The following is an 8,573-nucleotide window of genomic DNA, read 5'->3' on the forward strand; positions in this document are numbered from 1 at the left end:
ATGATATGAGGACACACTTCTGAGAATTAATGCTTGTTGAAGAGAAAATGAATGTATGATCCCTTTCTCTTTTATCTACATAGTTTAACATCAATGTATAAAACCAGAAATCTTGTAGTGAAATCATATTGCTTCAACTTTGGGCCAAAGTGAACAACTTTTTTCCTTTTTTTTTTTTTTTTTCCTTCCCCCCCCAATTTTCCTGCCCCCCTTTTCTTCCCTCCCCTCCCTTTTCTTCCCCCCACCTTCACTTCCCCCCAACTCTTTTCTTCCCCCCCCTTCATTTCCCCCCAACTCTTTTCTTCCCCCCCCTCACATTTTCTTTCCCCCCCCTCCTCCCCCCCCCCCCCCAATTATCAACCCTAGCAGGGTACAGTTTACCTTCTCCTCAGTACTGAATCTCTGTTTTTAGGTTCCAGTTGTCCTTCTTATCTAGGACCTGAAGTTTCCCATGAGAATAGTTCTGCTGTGTAACTCTAATCAATTGCTGAAAGTCCTGAATTTTTGATTGATATCACAGAATCACAGAATGACCTGGGTTGGAAGGGACCTCAAGGATCATGAAGTTCCAGCCCCCCTACCTGGCAGGGCCACCAAACTTCCACATCTATCATTGAGATAACAATGTGCATATAAAGTTTCAAAGCAGGGAGAGTATGGGCCATCTGATTTGGACTGATGTATCTGTCTGGTTGTAGATAGACAGAAATTGTATCTTCACTTAGGCCACAACAACTATATTGCATCCTGTTTCTGTGGAAGGAAGTGGAAAAGTGGAAAAGTGGAAAAGTGGAAAAGTGGAAGGAAGGGAAAAAAGGGGCAAACTTTGCTTTTTTTGACAGTAAATGCATCACAGAATAGCTCCCTCTAGAAGGCAATGAACACATGAAGGGATTCAGGAAACATTAACAAAATTAAGTTGCATTGTGCTTAGTACATTCCCTGTGAACAATGATAACCTCATAAAGACAGCACATTTGCTACAAATTGATGTGATCTGGATAGATTTGAGTATATCTAGATTTCCAGACCCTTTGATGAAGCAAGCTTGCACTTCCAATTTTAGGTATAACTGTCATTACAATGTTAAGAACTTTAGTTTTCTTTATCCTGAAATATTGAATTTTCCAAGAGGCTTTGAAGGGTTTTCTTTCCCTTCTTTCCCTGTCCATCGGTTGAAGGAATGCATAAGGCTCCACTGTGGTGGAAAGGCCACCAGCTGGACCTGCCATTAGGAGCATGTATCTTCAAGCAATGCTTCTCCTAGGGTAAGGTGCTACTAGAAGGCACATGCTCCACCATCATAGTGGAGAACCTTGCTGAAGGCTGCCACTTACCAGAAGTGTCTGGTAAATAGGTAGATGCTTAGATATATCTGAGACATGGGATCTCAAAGCTGAAGAGGGACTGAGAAATTTTATCACACTGTGAAAGAAGGTGAAATGTAGTCAAGTAGATGAGACTACAAATGCTCAGCATTCAGCAGATTCTCAGTTTTATCTGTTGCTTTCTAAAATGAATAAATTTTCTGAGAAAGGAAAAACAACAAATGAAGTTTCCCTTTTTTCTGGAGCAAAATCCAAACACCAAATGTTATCTATTTCTTTTTCTTAAAACAAACAAACAACAATCACACATACACAGTATATATAAATACATACATATATATATACATATGTATAAAAAAACTTGTATGCTATATCGTATATATATTACATTTATTTATATTATATACTTGTATATTCATATATTATATACTTCCAGTTCTTCCATTTATTTTTGTCTTTCCTCCTGTAGTTTTACTATACAGTTAGCAGACAGCAGTGGCTATTAAGCTGCCTACAGTAACACCTGTAGCAGTATTGATATCCTTGTTGACCTTCAAACCTTTTATATCAAGGAAAGTTACTATTTTATTTGTCTTGCAGAAGGAATGTAGATGGTGACACAAGGACCTTTGTGTTTTGTTTTGTCTTGTGTTGCTCAGAATTTTGGTGCAGGACTGGAATGACAGTTATTCAGACCTTCCATACCCAGGACCTTTGTTCTTCCCAAACATGGATGCTGTGTTTCAGCAGTGGGTGAATGCAGAGGAGATTTTCTGTCTCTCTGAGGATATGCTTAAAGAGGCATCCTTCTGCAGCAGTCTGTGGTAGGGTGGCATTTGTTCAAGGCATTTTAAAGTATTCACAGAATCATAGAATGATTTGGGTTGGAAGGTACCTTTAAGATCATCTAGTTTTGACCTCCCTGCTATAGGCAGGGACACATCCCTTTAGACCAGGTCGCTCAAAGCCCCATCCAGCATGGCCTTGAAAGCTTCTAGGGAGAAGGTATCCACACCCCCACCGAGCAGCCTGTTCCAGTGTCTCACCACTCTCACAGTAAATAATTTCTTCCTAATATCTAGTCTAAGTTTACCCTCTTCCTGTTTTGAACAGTTTCCCCTTGTTTTGCTGCTACATACCTTTCTGAAAAGTCCCTCCACAGCTTTTCTGTAGACTACCTTCAAATACTGGGAAGCTGCTATAGGGTCACACTGAAGCCTTCTCTTCTCTAGGCTGAAAAGCCCAAACTCTCTCTGCCTGTCCTCACAGGGGAGGAGCACCAGCACTCTGGTCATCTCTGTGGCTCTTCTCTGGACCTGCTCCAACAGCTCCGTTTCCTTTTTGTGTTGTGAGACCCAGAACTGAATGCAGTACTCCAGGTGGGGCCTCATGAGAGCAGAGTAGAAGAGCAGAATCACCTCTCTCAACCTGCTGGTCATGCTTCTCTTGATGCAGTCCAGGATATGGCTGGTCTTCTGGGCTGCAAGTGCATGTTTCTGGCTCATGTTGAGTCTTTGAACAACCAGCACCCCCAAATCCTTCTCCTCAGGGCTGCTCTCAAACTGTTCTCCACCCAGGCTGTATCTGTGCTTGGGATTGCCCCTACCCAAGTGCAGGACATTACACTTGGCATTGTTGGACCTCTTAAACCTGTCGAGATCCCTCTGGATAGCATCCTTTCCTTCTAGAGTGTCAACTGTAACACTCAGCTTGGAGTTGTCTATACACTTGTTGTGGTTGCGCTCAATCCCACTGTCCATGTCACCTACAAATAACACCAGTCCCTGTACTGGCACAGAACACTTGCTTACTGGTTACTTCTTTGCAGCTCATGATTAGCCTTTAGCAGATACAGTTTCATTAAGCCACTTACCGTGTTCAAGTATGGCTTTGTAATCAGTGACCTTACTAGACGGCCTTCCTGTATTCTTTGTGTGGGATGGTTTGAGGCCTATAGTGCTGCATGGGGTTATTGTTGCCAAAGTGCAGGACCCAGCTCATGGCCTTTTTGAACCTCGTCCTATTCACCTCTAGATCCCTCTGAAGGGCCTCCCCACCCTTATGCAGATCGATAACACCTCCCATCTTGGTGTCATCTGCAAACTTACTGAGGGTACACTCAATCCCCTCATCCAGGTCATCAGTAAAGATAGTAAGCAAGATGGGCCCCAGTACAAACCCCTGGGGGAAACCACTTGTAATGGGTCACCAGCTGGACTTAACTCCATTAGCCACTACTCGTTGGGCACTGCCCTCTAGCCAGTTCCTTACCCAAAGAAGGGTAAACCTGTCTAGGCCATGGGCAGCCAATTTCCCTAGGAGAATACTGTGAGAGTCAAAGGCTTTACTGAAGTCTAAGCAGATTACATCAGCAGCCTTTCCCTCATCTACCAGTCTGGTCACCCAGTCATAGAAAAAGATGAGGTTGGTCATCCCCTGGATGCCACACATGTGTCATGTGATCTTACCCAAGATGATTTGCTCCACAATTTTCCCTGGTACCAAGGTCAGGCTGACAGGCCTCTAGTTCTCTGGATCCTCCTTATGGCTCTTCTTGTAGATGGGAGTCACGTTGGTGAACCTCCAATCCTCTGAGACCTTTCTGGATATCCAGGAATGCTGATAGATGGCAGAGTAGGGCTCAGCAGTCTCCCCCGCCAACTCCCTCAGCACCCTAGGATGGAGTCCATCTGTTCTCATGAACTTGTGACAGTCCAGATCGAGAAGGAGCTCTCTAAATGTCTCCATCTGAATCACCAGGAGTGTATTCTGCATGGGATCCCAGACATCCAGATCAGGGTGTAAAGTGCCCTGAGAATAACTGATCTGCCCATTAAAGGCAAAAGTAAAGAAGGCATTGAGGATCTCAGTCTTCTCATCCCTATCCTCAGTGGTCACATTCTCTGCTGCATCAAGTAAAAGACAGAAATTTTCCCTGGTTCCTCTCTTGCTATTGATGTATTTGTAAAAGGATTTCTTTTTCTCCTTTACTGCAGTGGCCAATCTATGTTCAAGCCGGGCCTCTGCCTTCCTAACTTCCTCCCTGCATGCCTTAGCAACTTCCTTGTAATCTCCCCAACTAGCCTGTCCCTGCTTCCAGAGGATGTAGACTCTCTTTTTCTTCTGGAGTCTCAACAGCAGTTCCTAGTTCATCCACACCAGTCATCATTCCCTGCAGCTTGCCTTATGGCATTCAGGGACAGCCTGTACTTGTGCCTTTAAGATTTCTGTCTTGAGGAGCACCCAGGCTTCCTGAACCCCTTTACCATATATGGACACAAAGTTTCTGGCTTGGCACCAGACTCTGAGCCAATTATTCAAATCAGTCTTCCTTTCTCCTACACTTCAGGAAACTTATCCCTTTCCAGAAGGTCATCTCCCAGCCTGCACTGGTACATGCAGCTATTCCTCCCTAGGTGCAAGACTCTACGCTTGTTTTTGTTAAACCTCATCCAGTTTCTTACTGCCTATTTCTCCAGCCTGTCCAGGTCTTGCTGAATGGCAACACAGCCTTCAGGTGTGTCAACCAATCCTCCCAACTTTGTATCATCAGCAAACTTGCTGAGGGTGGCCACTATCCCCTTGTCAAGGTCATTGATGAATATGTTGAACAAGACTGGACCCAGCACCGACTCTTGGGGAACACCACTAGTTACAGGTCTCCATCCAGACTCTGGACCACCACCAACAACCCTCTGCGCTCTGCCAGTCAGCCATGTTTGATGAAACTGATTTCATTCTGTGATAAAGTGATCCACTATGTGGATGAAGGTAAGGCTGTTGATGTGGTCTGCCTGGACTTCAGTAAAGCCTCTGACACTGTTCCCCACAACTGCCTCATGGAGAAGCTGGATGCCCACAGTTTGGATGGGCATGTACTCTGCTGGATGAAACACTGGCTGGATGGCTGGGCCCAAAGAGTTGTGGTCAGTGGGGTTAAATCCAGTTGGTTGCCAGTCACAAGTGGTGTCCCCCAGGACTTGGTACTGGGGCCGATTCTATTTAACATTTTTATTAACTATCTTGACAAGGCAATTGAGTGTACCCTCAGTAAGTTTGCAGATGACACCAAGTTGGGAGGAAGTTTTGATCTGCTAGAGGGGAAAAGGGTGCTACAGAGGAACCTAGATAGACTGGATTGATGAGCCAAGATAAACTGTATGAGTTTCAATAGGGTTAAGTGTCAGGTCCTGCATTTTGGTCACAACAACTCCTGGCAACCCTACAGGCCTGGGGAGGAGTGGCTGGAAAGCTGCATGATGGAAAGGGACCTTGGTACATTGATGGGCATTCAGCTGAATATGAGACAGCAGTGTGCCCATGTGCCATGAAGGCCAATGGCATCCTGGCTTGTATTAGGAATGGTGTGGTGAGCAGGACTAGGGTAGTAATCTTGCCCCTGTACTCAGCACTGGTGAGGCCTCACTTTGAGTACTGTGTTCAGTTTTATACACCTCAACACAGACAGGACATTGAGGAGTTGGAGCAGGTCCAAAGAAGGGCAACAAGGTTTGTTAAAGGCTTGGAGAATATGCCCTATGAGGAGAGACTGAAGGAACTGGGGAAGAGGAGGCTGAGGAGAGACCTTATTGCTCTCTTCCAGTATCTGAAGGGTGCTTACAGTGAAAGTGGGACTGGTCTCTTCTCACTGGTGACAAGTGACAGGATGAGGGGAAATGGCCTCCAGTTGTGCCAAGGAAAGTTTAGGTTAGATATCAGGAAAAGCTTCTTGACAGAAAGGGTTGTTAAGCACTGGAATTAGGCTCTCCAGGAGGGTGGTTGAATCACCATTCCTGGATGTGTTTAAAAACCGTTTGGATGAGGTGCTTAGGGGCATAATTTTGCAGAGGTTTGTTAGTTAGGGTAGTATGGTTAGGTAGCAGTTGGATCTGATGATCTTTAAGGTCTTTTCCAACCTCAGCAATTCTATGATTCTATTTCTATGATTAACAAATACTAGCATTTGTATTCTGTCATAGATTTTGGCTTAATTATATTTCACCAGTGCAGGGAGTTAGAAATGAAAAAAAGTAGTTTATGTATGATCCTGGTAAGATATATTCAAAGCTTGGATTAGAGTCATACTGGAGTAATTCACGTATTTAGAGGTATTTTCCTAAACATAGGTGGGCCATGTAGATTGCAAATTACTGTTCCCCAGTGAGATTTGCTAAGCCAATACTAATTTCATCATAAATCATTAATTCCTTTTACAAAAAAGGAGACTTGATTTGTAAGTTGCTCTGCATTGTTACTTCCTTCAAAGATGGTTTTACAGTCACAGTTAAGTCTGTTTGAACTGCAAGTTAGTTGTTTTCTATGGATGAAAATACTAATTTGTTTTTCAGTTGATATTCCATGTGTTGAAAATAAATATACATGTATGCAGGGATCAAAATAAGTCATTATTACTATGTACACTGTAAAGAACTGTGTCATGGTTTTATGATTTTAGTTATCGGTATTCCACATCATAACATCATGTACTGCATTGGGAATTGAAGAGTAGGTGCTCCAGTTCCATGCATTGTCAATATTTCCAGGTACCCAGTACTCAGAAGGGAAGAAGGGCTATATATCCCAGAAGACTTTCAGTGTTCCATTTCCATTTTCCTTTCAGAGAAAGATAAAACTGCTTGCAAGTCACAAGACGTCCTCCTTTTCCCTTTCTGCTCATCTCTGCAGTGTGCATGCTCCCTAGTTGTCTCACCTTCAGCATTAGAGTAAGATCTTCAGCTTTTGGACACTTTCTCATTTTATTTGACTTATTAACTTCAATTCAAATTATATTGTATTATATTGTGTTATACGGCATTCCAATATCTTATTTAGTAAATTAACTTTCCTCCTCAGATTGTTGTCACTGTTTTGTTTTTAGTCTTGTCTCCGTACCCTTTCTTCTTTTCTCCCTTTCCCCTTTCCCAGGGCATGAGACTGTGGGTCCCCTCACCTCACTTGTCATGGAACTGGGCTGAACTGGCTTAAAAACCATTGGCACCTTTGGTGGAGAATGTGGGCATAGGCTGCCTTGGCCAGGTAAAGATGTACTTTTAGAATGACTTTCAGCTATCAGAGAACTTCATTAGAAAGCTTGTCAGTACTACAGGTGCTGTACTGATAACAAGGCCTTGAAGTTCAGGTCGACTGTCAGTATTCTGGGATATTTGTAAATGATTTTGTACTGCCAGCTTGCTTCAGTAATGAGAAAATGAAAAAAAAAATAATAAAAAAAAGGATGCTTTCTCTTGTAAAACTGCTCTTCAAGGGATTGCATTCCATCATTTTTTCTCTTTTAATGCTCAGGAGATAGTGGACCTTAATTAAGTTTGGCACTCTGCTCTATGGAACTATATGTACATATGATAAATTAAAAACACTGATGGAAATACCTATCTGGTATCTGCATACAACTCCAGAGGGAGATGCAAAGTTTACAGAATTGTGATATTTAAGCAGTCTCCCAGTCTCTCCCTTGAATCCTTTATGCATTTTCAGAATGCTTATCTGATGACCATGTTGTCAGTCTCCTGAATGTACTCCTCCATCAGTACCTGTATTTATAACTTCCTCAAAGCTAGAGAATACTGAGTGGCAGGGACTAGGGAGGGACTTGGGAGAGACTTTAGAGAAATGGGCATTGCTGGTGTAATGGAACACTCTCCTGAACACTTGTAAGATCCTGAGAGCCTAAGCAGATATTTGAGACAGGGATGCTGCAGCTCAGGCAGATCTGAGGAGGCACAATTTATTTGGGGCCTGCCTGTTTCCAGGAGAAAGTCTGAGCCATGAAGGAGAATCTCCAGGTCCAGAAAGAGAGTCTTCTAGATGAGAAACAGAATATTCTGACTGAGCAAGAGAGTCTCCAAGCTGAGAAGGAAAACCCACTGTCCGAATGGGACAACCTCCAATCCAAACTAGACATGCTCTAAACCACATGATACAACCTCCAAATCTCCACAAGATACCCTCCAAACTGAATGAGACAACCTCCAAATTGAACAAAACACTCTCCGAGTCAAGCTAGAGAGAAAGAGCATCAAAACTGAGAAACTTCATCAATCACAGGAGGCATCTGAATTGATGTGTGTTGCCACTGTAAGAGGATGAAAATTGAAATGAACATGACCATGTTTAGAATAGAAGAAAGAAGAAGGAGATACTATAAGAGAAGTGGAGAAAGTAGAGAAGATGATCCAGGGAAGTTGTCCCTCTGCCAGGGGAGGAGCTATAGAAAAGACCACAGTC

General features: G+C 43.2%; 1 long non-coding RNA gene across 1 annotated transcript in view; it reads left to right on the top strand.

Annotated features, from left to right (window-relative positions):
* The window catches only part of LOC146761836 (uncharacterized), a 48,672-nt gene extending 40,448 nt beyond the window's left edge, over positions 1 to 8,224 (top strand). Inside the window, exons 2-3 of the long non-coding RNA XR_014943460.1 lie at positions 7,254 to 7,364; positions 8,099 to 8,224. This is a non-coding gene — a long non-coding RNA (uncharacterized LOC146761836). The remainder of the gene's footprint in view (positions 1 to 7,253; positions 7,365 to 8,098) is intronic.
* Positions 8,225 to 8,573: the final 349 nt, after the last annotated feature.

This window comes from Coturnix japonica, chromosome 2 (genome assembly GCF_054131305.1).
Source record: "Coturnix japonica strain WE chromosome 2, WE-NBRP24, whole genome shotgun sequence".
Taxonomy (NCBI): Eukaryota; Metazoa; Chordata; class Aves; order Galliformes; family Phasianidae; genus Coturnix; species Coturnix japonica.